Genomic DNA, 17,592 nt, shown 5'->3' on the forward strand with positions numbered 1-17,592 from the left:
CTAAGTTTGTCATACCTTTTCTTTAATCCATTTTTAATTCTTGTCTTTGTGTTTTCTTTTATTATATAGAAGGTTTCTGTTAAAAAATATTAACTAAGCATTAACATATTTTAAAATATGGTTTAAAATATTTTTATTTAGGTTATCGTTTTTAATATATAATTTTTTGATTTCCATTCTCCATTTTCAAAGGTCATAGACATTTTTTTTTTTCTGTCGAAGAGTAATTATTTGTTTTATTCTTGATTTTAGCAAATGCCGGAATCACGTTATTTTCCGTGCAGTGTTAAACTAAATATTGGTTACTGTTTTATATAATTTCCTAACAATTAATTCAAATTTCTTTACAAACGTAGTTTGATTGACTAGGTTAAAATTTTCACAATATATTTCCGCTAGGATTATCATAATTGATTTGAGTGTTATTTAGCGCTAAACGTAGTTTTTAGAATGGGGCTATTCTAGAACGCGCCAACTACGAATGTTGGAGTGACAATGTTAGGAAATGCAGAAAATAACACTCAATTTGAAATTTGGAGCTGAAGTTGGTGAAACATTTTTTTATTAACCTAAAGAACATGCAGAGTATTTAAATTAGATATTTAATTAGGATTTTAAAATTAGGATTTAAAATTAAGATTATTTTAAAATTAGGATTAGGATTTTATTAAGTAGATAAGATGACCCAGTTAAATATTATTAACAAAAAATCAAGAATGATTCACCGTAGAAATCATTAAAAAAACAATGCTTATTGAGGTTTATTTATAAAGGTAAACAACTGCAATAGTAACCAGTGATTAAAACGAAAATTAACATTAAAACATTTGGGGGGTTGGCGATCGCAGAGGGGCATAAATCTGCATTACAAAATTAAATTAAATGTCTATTTGTAACGGCATCTTTCTCAGTACGTTAATGCTATTTCAAGAAGAGTTTAAATATAGTTTTAATTTATTCATCAGGAAAATTCCAGAATAATTTAATTTACTTTCCTTGTATTAAAACGAAGTCGGGAACAGAAGTGTTCTATGTAATGCATGCATAGTTGTGAGGTATTTTCGAATATAAGTACTTCAAGCTTCATAAATAACCTAAAAATCGACGGTACCTTTAATTTACTCTCCAAACATTTTTTTTTAAACTACGCTATTTCATTACTAAAGTTTTCTAAAAGTAAAAAAAGTTTAAAAAATAAAAAACTAATCACAGTTTTTCCTTTTAAATATACTTTAACCTTATTCAATTTTACACACACTTGAAACCCGAAAAATAATCTAAAATACTCCCTATTAAGTGGCTAATAACTAAATTGTCCTTAAACAGTTCGAACTTTTTTGTAGCAACTGATTTTCATTTATCAGCCATTTAACAAGTAATAGTTATTTCAGTAAGGAACAGTAATTTAAAAAAACATATTTTTGTTTTGGAAAGCTGAATAAGAAAATTTCTAGAATAATTAAAAGTAAGCATTCTTACGACTATTATAAAGTGATATTCAAAAACGTTTTGTAATATTTGTTATATTATGTGCTATAGAGAAGAAAAAGCACAGTAACTATAGCCTCTACACTGTGGGTCGCTGGTCATAAAATCAATGGACCTCGATGGTTTTGTTGGGGAAAAAATACAAAATAGATTACCTGTATTGAGGCAAAATATTTAACCACATTTCTATTTATAAATTTCATTTAGCCCGTGATGGAATAACGACTGCTTTTCATTATTATATGGATTTTCTTATTTGGCTTATCAAAACGAACATTATTTAAATTCGTTAAAATAGTCATTTCTGATAAAAACAGCTCTGACTTGGAAAATGGAAAACCATTTTCAAAATACTCCCAAATTAGGCGAGATAGTGGTAAAGTATGTTAATTATTAATGAGTAAAAGGGGAAATATTTTTTAGAATTTTTTCCGGATTTAATACGGGCATAAAAAATGTTTAAGTTAAGAAAGAGGAATCTTTTCAGTTCTTTTTTCATATTTCTAAACATATGTTTGAGTAACGATATGATTTTGTATAGATTAACAGGAAAGTTTTTGGGGGAATAAAATATGAAACATTTATGAATTTTTACTATTATTATAAAGGAACTTCAAAAAACATCGGCCAAGGTGATGGCTGGATTTACATTACATCAAAAATAACTTATTTATTTTATTGATGTAATACCACTACAACATAAATGAAGTAAAAAACTTGAGATATTTTACAGTTTGTCAGTATAGTGAAGTGTGCTTTGACCGGAATCGTCAACCATGCGATAAGAGCAAGATGGCTTCCTATAACATAACTAGATGCTATCAACCAATTTACACATCCAAGGCCAATTAATTTCAATATTATATAGGCATTATTTAAATATTATTAAAAACAGTTATTGTAATTAAAATTATATATTATTATAAAACTAAATATTATATATTTTTTATATAAAATATTATAATAATTAAAATATTAATTATAATTAATAATTATTTAAATATTATTTTATAATTTTTGTTAGTTTCTTATATGTTTAATGTGAATTTAAATTTTAATAACTCGCTTCATAACAACGAAACTAAGGGTATTTTATCTATTAGACGAAGTTTTTTAGACTGATATATGAACATTTAGAACGCAAAAATAATTCTAAAAATATGTAACCCCACCTACGATATAATAAACTATCGTTTCTTAATTTTCTTGCCCAATTTCAGCATTTTTGGATAAGTGTTACAGTTACCTGTCATTTCTCAAGTATCTCCTATTCCAATTAATATATTTTTTTTTAATAAAAAAAGAACATTTGTTAAACTGAATTAGAAAATGTTTATAAAAATTAAAAGTTACGATTATTATTATGAGGTCATAGTGGTATTTAAAAAAAAAGTATTTTTAAAATAATCTTACGCATACATTATAAAATAATTTTTTTTTTCAATCCATAAAAATAACTATTCCCTATTAAAAAAAAACTATGGCTTAACAAATGATTGATAACTGTAAAACCCAGTAATTCGTTGAGGACATTTAAGAAAATTAGTTGTTAGCCAACTAATAAAGCATATTTTGTAATAAGTTTGGAACTAGTTAAATCGAATAAGGTTAAAAAAAAATAGTAAAAAAATATCATTCTCTAATTTTTCTTATTTTTTCAAAATAAAGATTTTATTAATAAAATAAAATTACATAATTTGACAGAAAAACAATATTGAGTAAAATAAGATCGATTTTTATAATTTATCTTCATTATGAAGCGAGTTATTAATCCTGAAGTTGAATTTCAAAAAAATAACATTACAACAATATATCAACAATAAAATAAATAATGGCTGATTAAAACTAATTACAATAATCTAAAAATTTATATAATGATAATTTGCCATTCAGCCAATAACAAGAAACATAGAAGTTCTTTTAGGTAGATTTCATAAAAAAGCTACCTATTGCAATGGGAACTATGATTCGACTTCCGGAAAATTTCGACATATCTTCCCGTTTCACATCCTCCAGATCCCATAACCACCGTCAGTTGAAAAGTTTCTTCTTTTTCTGTTTAGCCTCCGAAACTACCGTAAGGAATTACTTCAGAGGATGTATGAGGATGATATATATGAATGTAGATGAAATGTAGTTTTGTACAGTTTCAGGTCGATCATTCCTGAGATGTGTGGTTAATTGAAACACAACCACCAAAGAACACGGTATCTACGATCTATTATTCAAATCCGTATAAAAGATAAATATATTTCACTTTCTTATGGACACGATAACTGCCGTAATTTTGCGCCAATCACTTTCAAATTGTCACATAAAATATAACGACCCAAAATCTGGGTCGAGTTCGTTAATGGGCAAAATTGGACCATGGGGATGGAAATGGTGGGGGCTTTTTCGAAAAAAAAAAATATCGAATTCATTTAAGTTCTTACTATTCTTTGGATAAGGGCCTAAAACTTATCTAAGTTTTTGATATCATCAACCATTGGCACAGGAGGCCGAAAAAATGAGGTTTCGAAGACAAAAAAAATCATACCTCTCTTAATAGGCAAAGTATCGAATCGGTTTAAAGTGGTCGTTAATCCTCTAAACATTACCTAAAACTTTTGCCTGAAACAATTTTGATGTGACCTACCCTTACGGCAAGGGATGACCAAAGTTTTACTGGAATTGTAAGAACATGGGCTTATCGTATGCTAAACATGTGAAACTTTTTTTCATCTTGTGAAAAAATTTAATTGATTGAGGTAATTTACTCAATACGACCATTGTCGTATTGAGTAAATTTGAAGTTTTTCTTAACTTTAAGGTGGAAATCCTTTTCATCCCCTACTTTGCACCGGTGAAATCTGTCTCCCCCTTCCAGCGTGCCGAAAGGGATTTTTTTAAATTAAAAATATAATCATTCCAGTTGACTGAGTTATTACTTGGAAGATGATATTCTGGCTACAATCCGTTCGAATTGAACAAGGATAATTAAAACATGACCAATTATTAAATATTTCATGGAATATATTTTAAACCTATTTGTGCGTTCCACAAATAGTAAATTATAGTTATGCTAAAAGAATGTACACTTACTTTTTCAATTATTCATTTTTCTTAATACCAATTAAATTTAGTACCACGCAGAAAAATAACTGGGTTATTAAACCAACATTTCTTTTTTTAGGTTATTTTAACGATATAAAATGATTAGCATGATAAAATTTTTAATTCATTGAAAAAAAATTTTTTTATTTCTTTTCGTAGCAGACGATTAATGGAGATTCCTTGTAATTAATCGGCTCAGAACTTTATAACTAATGTCTTTTTCTACTGTTAATTTTATTTAAAACTTTTTTATGAATACAAGTAAAGAACTACGCTAAACGTTTATTGAAATAAATTGTACGACAAGATTACATTCAAAATAACCTTTAAAAATATTTTTTATTTATCTTACAAATCTAAAGTGTCTTCCAGTTTTTTTCGTTGTGACTTTACCTTACGTTTAATTATACATTTGTGTAAATTCCATTTATAGATGGAACGGCACTCATCGAAACAAATGCTTGTAGAAACAAGCAAGAAAATAATTGGGTAAGTACATAGAAATTAGCAAGGAATGATACAAAAACCTCTAGAAATGGTCTTGTTCTCAATTAAAGTAGTTAAAATAAGAGTACACCTGAAGTTGAAATCATATTTTTAAACAAAGAACTATCTAAAATGGAACGTTACGGAACTTTTTTTGCATATACAAAGTGCTTAAATCTTAAAATTGTACTTAAAATTATTACCGGTATTATCTCACTGGCTTACATTGTTTTCATTTACTTCACTACACATTTTCTTTTAAGAAGAAAAACGATTAAAGTAAATCTCTGTAACAGTTTTTTAAACAAGTAAAAATTATTAAAAAATGTTGAAAAGTTTGAAAAAATTCAATAGGGCGCTACATAACTGGATCAATAATAAGTAATAATTAAATATAAAAAAATTATTTAAAAAGATTATAGGATAAAGTAAAGATTGTAGTATTCTCACCGTCATAAATCCTCATTCAGAAAAATAAAATAGAAAACAAGATAAATAATATAACACAAGATAAACAATATAACACAAGATAAATAATATTCTCAAATAACAAACGAAATAGGAGTAGTAATCATGTTGAGTTAAAAGATTCGCACAGAACAGAAATAGAGAATAGCATTAAACATCTTCAAAAAATTAAACGTTTATCATAAACTTGACAAGAAAAATTTAAGGAACTGTTTGCTGTTTTTTTTTTTTTTTTAGTCGTAGTAAGATTTATTATCTTTAACACTGACAACAATTCTGATAACAATTCATTTAAAGAAAATTAATTTTTAAATACTTCAAATCTATTAGTTAGGAAAGACTAAAAAGTTACAAACTTAAACCCTCATATTTTAAAAGATGGAGATGTTGAATTAAGTCTCCGTCAAGTGCTGAAAATTTTCTAGCATCCATGTTCATCACTTTTAGAGAAAAATAAATTTAAAATACCAAACCAGTAGACAGAAACAGAAAAACACATAAATATTTCTTTATTAAAAAAAATTTTTTTTACGGAATTTATTTTTTAATCAGTTTTTCAATAACATTATTTAGAATTGTATCTGATGATGATGATGATGATGAGGCAGATAAACTAAAAACTCTTAAGTAAAAATTAATTTAATTCAACCTTCTTTAAAATAAAGCAACCCATCAATATAATCCTTACTTGATTTTGTTTTTTTTTTAATTTATAGAATCAGTTACCTCAAAATATAAGCTACCATATCAGTCAAAACTAAGAAATTTGTTACATGAAAAATCAAGTTTTTTAATAATAAGATTTTTTTTTAAATGTTACACTGCATTATTACATGTAATGACATTTTCTCATAAGGTACAGACTAACGAGTAAAAGTTTCATAATCCTCAATCCTCTTCGACATAAAGTATCAATTCAATATTTCCCGTCCTTTTTTATTAAACAGAACCAACATCTCTCTAATGTACAAACTACGACATCAAATCCATAATTAAAGGTTAAATTGTTCTTCACATTTTATAATGTAACCATGATTTTTTTTTTTTTTACAATATATAATTATGTTCTGATCTGAATAAACTGTTTAATTAAGCAAGATACACCCCATTTCACACGTGCACACAATTACACACACACACAAAATCATACTTAAAAAATTAAGTTTTTACATTTTGCAATCAATCTCTTTTTAGTTTTTGGTATTAGACAAATCTCAAAATATTTATAAATACAAAATCTGGAGAAAATTATTTTGGACAGAAAATTTTTCCCTTGATTCAAAGTAGTACAATACCCGGGAAAATAACATTTACTGAAGTAAAAACTTGAATAATACTCATTTTGTAATAGAATTGTATAATTCTGAAAAAAAAAATGTAATAAGTAAAATACACAAATAATTTTAACGTATTGTAATATTTGATCTTTCTTTTTTTTAATTTAACCTGAATATAAAAAAATAATTCCTTAAAATGAAAACGCAATTATTTAAATCTTTTTAGTTCAGTCATTGAGATTTAAAAGTATTTCTATTTTCCAAAGTGGTTTTATTTTACAATTAATAAAATTAATTCGTATAGTGAATGAAAAGGTTTAACAATCATGTAAAAAAGAAGAAAATGAAACTACTAAAACTATTTATATACGAGTATATCTATATAACAAAAATGCAAACGTAAAAGTAACAATAGAAAAGTAAATACGTATTTCGTATTGAAATAAATTAGAAGTATTACCTTTCATTTTTGTTTCATAACTTTTAACATTTTTGTTTTGTAACGTAACTCTTATTTCACATATTTCTATTTTACTTCATTTGTGTTTTAGTATAACAAAAACATTACAGAAAAATATTTTACCCCTGATATTTATATTACATTAACGCTAAAGAACAAAACAAACAGTGCAGTGTAAATAAAAATGCATAACAAAAAAATTATATTTACACACGATTAAAATTATTTATTTATATATTTATTAATAATATTAGTTTAAACGTACATTAATCGGCTATTTTTCTATTAAATTAATTATTTAGCTCTAGAGTAATGATCATTTTGAAATAATTTTAAATCTAAGCTTTTTAATGACACAGCGAATCAAACTGTATAATAACACTTTTTTTTTTAATTTACTTCAAGTCGGTATTGCGGTATTGTCTCAATGATTAGTGCTGCTGTTTTTATCCTGTTGCCAACTGATGTTACTGCTAGGTGTTTTTTTTTTTAATTAGAAGACAAGTATTAAGAATATGGTCTAAACGTGGATGTGATTTTGGATCGTACTATTTCTTGTGTAGATAAAATTCAAATTTGTTTATTTTTATATTTTATAAGTTTAAAGACTCAAAGTGTGGTTTCGTGAAAACAGAGAATATCAAGATTTTTATTAATAATGCTTTATTTGTTTGTGTCTATGACATAGTTGGTCAATGTTAATTTTATGTTTCTATGGAAGGCTTTTAACTGTTCATCATTGTATCCTATTTAAAACTGCGTCCCGTTTGACCAAATCTAGAACGTTGCCCATCTCGACCCCGCAGGGAAGACACCCGCCATGTGACGGATCCAGCCGCTGCGGAACCTCCTATGTACCTAGCCCTTAGGGGATTTACCGGAGGTCATCTTCAAAACATATTCTTCAAGACATATTCAAGTCTTACCACTGTCAAGATGCCACCGATGCGAATGCCATATGCGACATTCCCATCGGAAAAGTTTAGTTTATTTCTGGGGATCCTTTTTTTCGTAATATAACTTTGTTCCGATTCTACATTACTAAAACGGAAGGCCGTTTTAAATAATGATACCATGAACACTTAAAATTCGTCTACGGCAACACTGACCCAACATTTTTTAACCATCTCGCAGACGTAAATCACAAATCAACCAACATTTACCACAATCTTGATATTCTATATACACAAAGAAGGCACCTTAACGCACTTGAACATTATAAAACACATAAGTAAACAAAACCACAAAAATAACTGCTAAATGAACAGACACAATTCAAATTACACACATTTTCGACCACACTGTATTTGTGTGTATGTGTATGTATTTGTTAATACATGTATAACTAACAAATAAAAACCGCCAACAGTAATATTAACTGTCACTAGTAATAGCAACTCAAATCCCTAAGAATGGTCGCAAGGACGACCGAAAACGTTTTGAAGTAAGTTTTTTAAAATCATTTATACAATTTGGTTGGGTTTTTTGTTACAAAAAATAAAAATTTCAAATTAATATTGAACGTCTTGGATGGAAACTGACAGTCATAGTCAATTTTCTACGTAGAACACAGGAAATTGTTAGTTATTTTTTATTATGGGAAGGATAAAATTTAAGTTTTACGAGTATGAAAAGGCCAAGAAAAGTTTGCAACAACGCTTTCCAATTAATGGGACGCCACTGAAGTTTTTCGATTTTATTATTATAATTATTAAGTTAAATCATCATAAGTTGAATAAGAAAAATCATCTTCAATACTAATCTAGCAGCTACAACCAGTTAAACGGAAGGATAGATAAGACTATGCTGCCTATTTAGATAAGGTACCGTGGCAGTTGTCCAAATCACTTCCTCCTTCTCTTGTTTATTTTCATTTGTACTCGTACTTTGTTCTTAGTTGATATACATTTTTACCAGAAAATTAAAAAATAACATTCTACGAGTCGGAGCGTGGAATGTTAGAAGCTTGAAAAAGGTTGGTAGGCTAGAAAATTTAAAAAGGGAAATGGGTAGGACAAATGTGGATATAGTAGGAATTAGTGAGGTTCGGTGGGAAGACGAAGGCGACTTTTGGTCAGGTGATTTTAGAGTAATTAACTCAGCGTCAAATAATGGGCAGGCAGGAGTAGGTTTCGTGATGAACAAGAAGATAGGGAGGAGAGTGGAGTATTTCAAAACGCATAGCGATAGAATCATTGTAATAAGGATAAAATCAAAACCTAAACCGACAACGATTGTTAACGTCTATATGCCTACAAGCGCCCATGATGATGATGAGGTAGAGTGTGTATACGAAGAGATTGATGAAGCAATTAAACACGTAAAAGGAGATGAAAATTTAATAATAGTTGGAGATTGGAATGCAAGCATTGGAAAAGGCAAGGAAGGAAATATAGTGGGTGAATACGGGCTGGGCAAAAGGAATGAAAGAGGGGACCGACTTATAGAATTTTGCACGAAGTATAATTTAGTAATTGCCAACACCCAATTTAAAAATCATAATAGAAGAATTTACACTTGGAAAAAGCCAGGCGATACTGGAAGGTATCAGATAGATTATATCATGGTTAAGCAAAGATTTAGAAATCAACTCGTTGACTGCAAAACTTACCCTGGAGCAGACATTGATAGCGACCATAATTTGGTGATAATGAAATGTAGATTGGGGTTTAAAAACCTGAAGAAAAGGTGTCAGATGAATCGGTGGAATTTAGAGAAGCTTGAGGAAGAGGAGGTAAAGAAGATTTTTGAGGAGGTCATCGCAAGAGGTCTGAGTAAAAAAGATAAGGTAGAAAATGTAGAAGAAGAATAGGAGAATGTTAAAAAGGAAATTCTTAAATCAGCAGAAGCAAACTTAGGCAGAATAAAGAGAACTGGTAGAAAACCTTGGGTTTCAGACGATATATTGCAGCTGATGGATGAACGTAGAAAATATAAGAATGCTAGTGATGAAGAAAGTAAAAGGAACTATCGGAAATTAAGAAATGCTGTAAACAGGAAGTGCAAACTGGTGAAAGAAGAGTGGATTAAAGAAAAGTGTTCAGAAGTGGAAAGAGAAATGAACATTGGTAAAATAGACGGAGCATACAGGAAAGTTAAGGAAAATTTTGGGGTACATAAATTAAAATCTAATAATGTGTTAAACAAAGATGGTACACCAATATATAATACGAAAGGTAAAGTCGATAGATGGGTGGAATATATTGAAGAGTTATACGGAGGAAATGAATTAGAAAATGGTGTTATAGAGGAAGAAGAGGAAGTTGAGGAGGATGAAATGGGAGAAACAATACTGAGATCTGAATTTAAGAGAGCATTAAAAGATTTAAATGGCAGAAAGGCTCCTGGAATAGACGGAATACCTGTAGAATTACTGCGCAGTGCAGGTGAGGAAGCGATTGATAGATTATACAAACTGGTGTGTAATATTTATGAAAATGGGGAAATTTCCATCAGACATCAAAAAAAGTGTTATAGTTATTATACCAAAGAAAGCAGGGGCAGAAAAATGTGAAGAATACAGAACAATTAGTTTAACTAGTCATGCATCAAAAATCTTAACTAGAATTTTATACAGAAGAATTGAGAGGAGAGTGGAAGAAGTGTTAGGAGAAGACCAATTTAGTTTCAGGAAAAGTATAGGGACAAGGGAAGCAATTTTAGGCCTCAGATTAATAGTAGAAGGAAGATTAAAGAAAAACAAACCAACATACTTGGCGTTTATAGACCTAGAAAAGGCTTTCGATAACGTAGACTGGAATAAAATGTTCAGCATTTTAAAAAAATTAGGGTTCAAATACAGAGATAGAAGAACAATTGCTAACATGTACAGGAAGCAAACAGCAACAATAACAATTGAAGAACATAAGAAAGAAGCCCTAATAAGAAAGGGAGTCCGACAAGGATGTTCCCTATCTCCGTTACATTTTAATCTTTACATGGAACTAGCAGTCAATGATGTTAAAGAACAATTCAGATTCGGAGTAACAGTACAAGGTGAAAAGATAAAGATGCTACGATTTGCTGATGATATAGTAATTCTAGCCGAGAGTAAAAAGGATTTAGAAGAAACAATGAACGGCATAGATGAAGTCCTACGCAAGAACTATCGCATGAAAATAAACAAGAACAAAACAAAAGTAATGAAATGTAGTAGAAATAACAAAGATGGACCGCTGAATGTGAAAATAGGAGGAGAAAAGATTATGGAGGTAGAAGAATTTTGTTATTTGGGAAGTAAAATTACTAAAGATGGACGAAGCAGGAGCTATATAAAATGCCGAATAGCACAAGCGAAACGAGCCTTCAGTAAGAAATATAATTTGTTTACATCAAAAATTAATTTAAATGTCAGGAAAAGATTTTTGAAAGTGTATGTTTTGAGTGTCGCTTTATATGGAAGTGAAACTTGGACAATCGGAGTATCTGAGAAGAAAAGATTAGAAGCTTTTGAAATGTGGTGCTATAGGAGAATGTTAAAAATCAGATGGGTGGATAAAGTGACAAATGAAGAGGTATTGCGGCAAATAGATGAAGAAAGAAGCATTTGGAAAAATATAGTTAAAAGAAGAGACAGACTTATAGGCCACATACTAAGGCATCCTGGAATAGTCGCTTTAATATTGGAAGGACAGGTAGAAGGGAAAAATTGTGTAGGCAGGCCACGTTTGGAATATGTAAAACAAATTGTTAGGGATGTAGGATGTAGAAGGTATACTGAAATGAAACGACTAGCACTAGATAGGGAATCTTGGAGAGCTGCATCAAACCAGTCAAATGACTGAAGACAAAAAAAAAAAAATACATTTTTACTGCTATGATATCGCAAATTCAGGATTTACCAATTAATAAAGAGATCCCGTTACTTTCTGGGAAAAAGAAAAAGATAGGTTTCAACATAATGGTCACACAATGATTTATTTTAACGACTAGAACAAATAGAAGTGTAATAAACGAACTTCACGAGCGAGGACGTATATGCGGGTCAGTAGGTGGTCGGAAAATTCAAGAATTCCATTCGTTGTCATCGTGAACTCCAGAGTATTGTATACGTACTCTCATCAGTATGTACCACGAGAAGTTACGTATGGCTTCTATACGACTGTTAATTGCAACAAATACGTGGGTGAGATATGTGTATTGGTTGTTAGTAGAAGAATCAGGATCAAACTGGTGCTAAAGGATTATGCTTGAAGTAGACGAGAGCTTCTTTTCCAAATGGAAAAATAACGTTGGAAAAGTGCTCTTCGGGAGCGGATTTGGCGATGTTTGTGGAGAGACTGAAGGATGTTTTCTTGTAGATACTTGGTTGTTTTTCCCTGCTTTAATGGATCGTCTCAACCCGCACTTCACAGAAAGAATTTATTCCTATGCCGATTAATCAGTCATTTATTTCAATAACTGGGAATTCTATGCTGATCCGAAAAACTGATTACGAAAACTATGCTGATTTCGGCGCTTTCATATTAATCACTTCTGTAATTTTTCAGATCTCTGTTCGATCATAAAAAAAAATCCAAAAAGAGAAACAAGCAAATATCGTTAAATTTATGTCGAACTGATTTCAAACCGTGACATGTTTCTATATTTTTATTCCAAAAACATGTGAATTTTAATATCAATAACATCTTTTTTGTTGCATCTTTCATACAACGTAAAAGATTAATTTTGGTTTTCGATTTTTTTTAACTAGAATGAAAATGACGACCTCATACAATCGCTGCAGTTGATGAATTAGTTTTTCATTTGGACAATCTATCAACTGAATTAGCTGAATTTTCGTTTGTGGAGACGGTCTTTCAATCACGAAATTGAAGATGATGAAAGCAACTGAAAAATACTATATTACAATCAGATATTTGTTTGTTTGCTATTACTCGCGTGAAAAAGGGGGAAAATGAATAAATACTATTTCAATGAAATTATTTTACAAAGTAATGTTTTCCCATTCCTTCGACACCCAGCAAAATACTTAACTCAAAACAAATGTATCATTTCTATAAAAAGGACAGTATCATCAAGACCGACGTAACTGAGAACTGTGTTGTACAAAAGAGAAATTCACTTCTTTGCAAATACTGAACGGTCAGCCTAAAAATATAATGTTGCCGAGCATTTTGGGTCTTATTCTTACGGAGACAATTAAAACTTTCATTATTATAAAAAGCAGAAAAAATTTATTCACAACACATTTACTGGAACAAGTGCTGAAAGATACGGAATTCAATCGTAATTTGCTAAAATGTCGTTTGTCTAGAACAGGTGGGCTACTGGCAGTACGCCAGCCAAATGATAATCACACATGTACCAACATACACAAGTTGCAAATAAATTTTAGCTGTTAAAAATTACGTTTGTTTTTTCTCCACATTCCGACCAAGTAATTAGTCGGGATCCCGTATAAAAGTATATGAACTACAAATCGTGTTAAACAGACTACAGTAGTTTTTTAAGTAATTTTATCAGATTATTAAATTCTACCTCCTATGGTAAAGTTTTAAATACGTAGACTCGCTAAGTATATTATTAAATGCATTATTACAAGTGTTTCCATGCCTACTCGAACGTATCTTTTTTAAGATTACACAACAATTTAAAATTTATTCCAGAAATCAATGAAAATTAAAATAAAGACATGCATAAATTTTTGTTATTAGCGCGACAGACTATATTGATAAAGTCAATTTCCATGCCAGAAAAATAATAAATTGGTAAAAATTAATTCTGAATAATAACACAAATATATACACTTTATAATGCAATGCAAATAGTTTTCTTTCATGAATAAGAATATTAGACGGTTGGCAATACGTATTACTAAAATAAATTTCAAAATATTACGATGTGACAACATATCGGAGGAGTAAAATTATGCAAAATAAAACAATAGAAATTTAAATAATAATTGAATAAATAAATGATATACAGAGATTTCACATCATCAAATGATTAATATGACATCTAAAAACTCTTGGGTAACGTAATATAAAATAACACCACTAAACACAAAACTACACAACAGATTTTAGAATTTAACTTATTTATCAGCAACTGAATATTAATTTATTATTATCGACTAGTCAAATTAAATGACCATGATAATTGTAATTATACGCTTAAAGCAATTCCAGAGCTTTTTAAGTTTAAAGTTCAACCGGCTAAGTGTCATGAAGACTGAAAAAATGCACTTCAACACTTTATTGACTGGGAACTTAAGCGAAGCAGGACTATCTATTTTCATTGATATTGTTTAATTTTGTTAGTCCTTGCGTAAGACTTAAAATTGAACCTTTTCACGAACGATAAAAATTGAAATAAAATTTTACTCTAACAACTTTACTTATTTTCGTGTTTATTTACATTTACTTAAAACGTAATCACAATAAATAAATTTTTTTCAATATTATCTTAATAAAATAGAAGGAAGTAAAAAAATTTGCACGTACTCACTCATCTAAGCCCTATACTACTAAATTATCATGAACTTTAAACATTAAATTTTCCTGAACTATTATAAAATCTAATTTAAAGAAAAACATGTCAAACGAGAATATTTATGGTATTTGAACAAAAACAAATTGGTAAAATTGGTAATAAAAAAAAAATCACCGTTCAATAGACAAAGATTGAAAACTATTTTCACGCTTACAACTCCTCATTTGGAAAAACATTTTTGTAAGTTTTGCCAATATGTTGAGGTATTTTAGAGTTAACTAACAAATCTCTACAATAAATAGGAAAAGCAATCATTTTTTTTTAAATCATTGGCATTATATGAATACATCTTTCGTAAACCAGAAACATATACGAATAAAATCTCATTAAAACTAGCCTACGCCAACTACATCTATCTATAATCCGTTTTTCGTTTTTAATTGAATAAAGTCACTTCCCTTAATAGGTAAGATTTAATAAAAAAATATTGATTCAATTTTAAACTATTTTTTCAATAAAAAGCAAATTAGCTGTCTACACATGTAAATCCAAACATATAGGATTTCTGTACCCAATTCCATTTTTCCTTCGGGTTCGTAAAACGTTGAGAAACACAAAAATCCATTAGTTTGCCATTAACATCTGTTAACGGAGGATTAAAAAAAAGGAAAAGAATAACAGGATTTATTTATTTTGTTTTTTTATTATTAATTAGTTACAAGAAACCAGAAGGCTTGTCTATGGAAATTATAAAGTATAAAATTTATAGCTATAAAAATGTTTAACCTGACCGGGATTCAATCGCGGAACCTACGGTACAAAAAACTACTATTCTACCACGAAGATCGGGGAGAGAGTGGAAAAAAGGGATGGCTGAGTGAAGGAGGTCAAAGGAAATTGAGAACAAAAATTAATAATTGGAAGAAAGTCAATTATATACTACTTCAACGCAAACCGTAATCTGATTGTACTTCGTAATTTATCTTTCTAAGTTACTCATTTAACTTTTCTTGTTTAGTACAAATTAAATATTTTTATACAAAAAGAAGGTAACCTTTATTTAGAAAAAGTAAAATGTGTTTACAAAACTAAATACACTTATTTACTAAACTTATTATAAAGAACTAATTCTTAAATATAAAACTGAAAATTCAATTTTTTTTAAGAGCAACATCTCCGACATATCCGAAACTTCTGTTTATACATTGTAGTAATCACTAAACGAACTTAACATTTTTTAGCATTTCTAATTTGATGTTACCAAACTAAAAATTGATACTATTAATTTTTAGTTTGGGATATCAAATTTTAACTAATCTCAAACTCTGCAATCCTGCAGTATAATTTTTCTTTAAGATATCCCCACAAGAAAAAGTGAGCGTCGAGACAAATCAGAGTATTTTGCAGACATTACACACCAAACTGAGAGTTCAAATATTTTACGCTGAACTGACAAGCTGTGTTTTTTTATTAATTAAGTACATAATAAAACTCACAAATAAATCAAATAAGAACCTTATTGACATAAGCAATATTATAAAAAACGTATGCAATATTAATTGTAAAAAAAAATCAGAATTAAATCATTAATGTAAAAATATATATCGTATTATTTATATATTATTCTAAATTAAATTCTTAAGTCTATTAACAATAAAAATAAAATGAAAAAGAAAACAATTGGAAGAAAGAGGAAAAAGAGAAAAAAGAGCTGCAGTAAAAAGAAAGTAAAGCTTTGAAAAATAACATTAATCAATCCAACAAGCGTAAAGTTCTCTCATAGAATTTTTTTTTAATTTTTTCAAAATCATAAGAAAACGGATCAATAATTATATTTAATTTATTAAATAGTCTTAATATTCTAAACCAGTAGGAGTTATAGATAAATGTTGTAGCGATCGGAGTGTGAAACAAAATACTTTTAATACAGATTTACTTAAGGAACGTAAACATTTAATAAAGTAAATCCTGGAATACTAATATTGTTATTTAAAACATGGTACAAGACAACAAGGCATTTATTAATCTGTGAAATGTTAGGGACTGATCATCGGAAAGAGTCTTAGGTTATGTTGAGTAGGGCAAGTATCAAATTTCCTCTCAGTAAACTGAGAGGAGAAATAAGGAATAAATTGTAAAAAGACAATAATCTTTAACTTCTTTGAATCCAAATATCAAAGACATTTATTTTGAACTCTTTTAATGTATCGGCTGCACTAGGTTGCGAACTAAAACCGTATACTCCTATTTACTTCTAATTGTGTCATATATAATAACATCTTTTTTCGTCTATTTTGTAAATATACGTTAAAATTCAACTATTTATATTGGTATTGAAAATACCAAGAAAATTTAATAGTAAAATTATTTAGTATTAGATTTTAATGTAACATTCATTAATATTATTGAAGTCTTTTTACAAAATAATCTGTTCAACAAATTTTCATATATTCAGCAAATAACAGAACTTTAAATACAATCAAGATCATTAATCAATAGAACAAACAGAAGTGAGCTAAGATTTCAGCCTTGGCACAGTCAAACTGTTCGTAAAGTCACAAGATCTCAAACTACGTATTGAAAGTTGAGACCATACATTTTGTTGCAACCAAATATTTCAAAATCATATTGTTCAAGTTGAGGCACAAGAAAGACTGGATGACTTTGATATATTACCCGTAGTAACACCGATAGAAGGTCCCTCAGCGTTCTTGAAAATATAGCGGTCGAAGTTGTCTCATGCTCTGACAATACATCAAAAAATTTTCTGAATGCAGTCGTCATTAAGAAGATATGTTCAGTTTGTGTTTGACCATAAAAAAGAATTCCTCTTGCTAACAAATCCTGAATCGTAAAAATTAATCCTATCAGATTTCAATACCG

The sequence above is a fragment of the Lycorma delicatula genome, chromosome 2 (assembly GCF_047948215.1).
Source record: "Lycorma delicatula isolate Av1 chromosome 2, ASM4794821v1, whole genome shotgun sequence".
In the NCBI taxonomy this organism is placed as follows: Eukaryota; Metazoa; Arthropoda; class Insecta; order Hemiptera; family Fulgoridae; genus Lycorma; species Lycorma delicatula.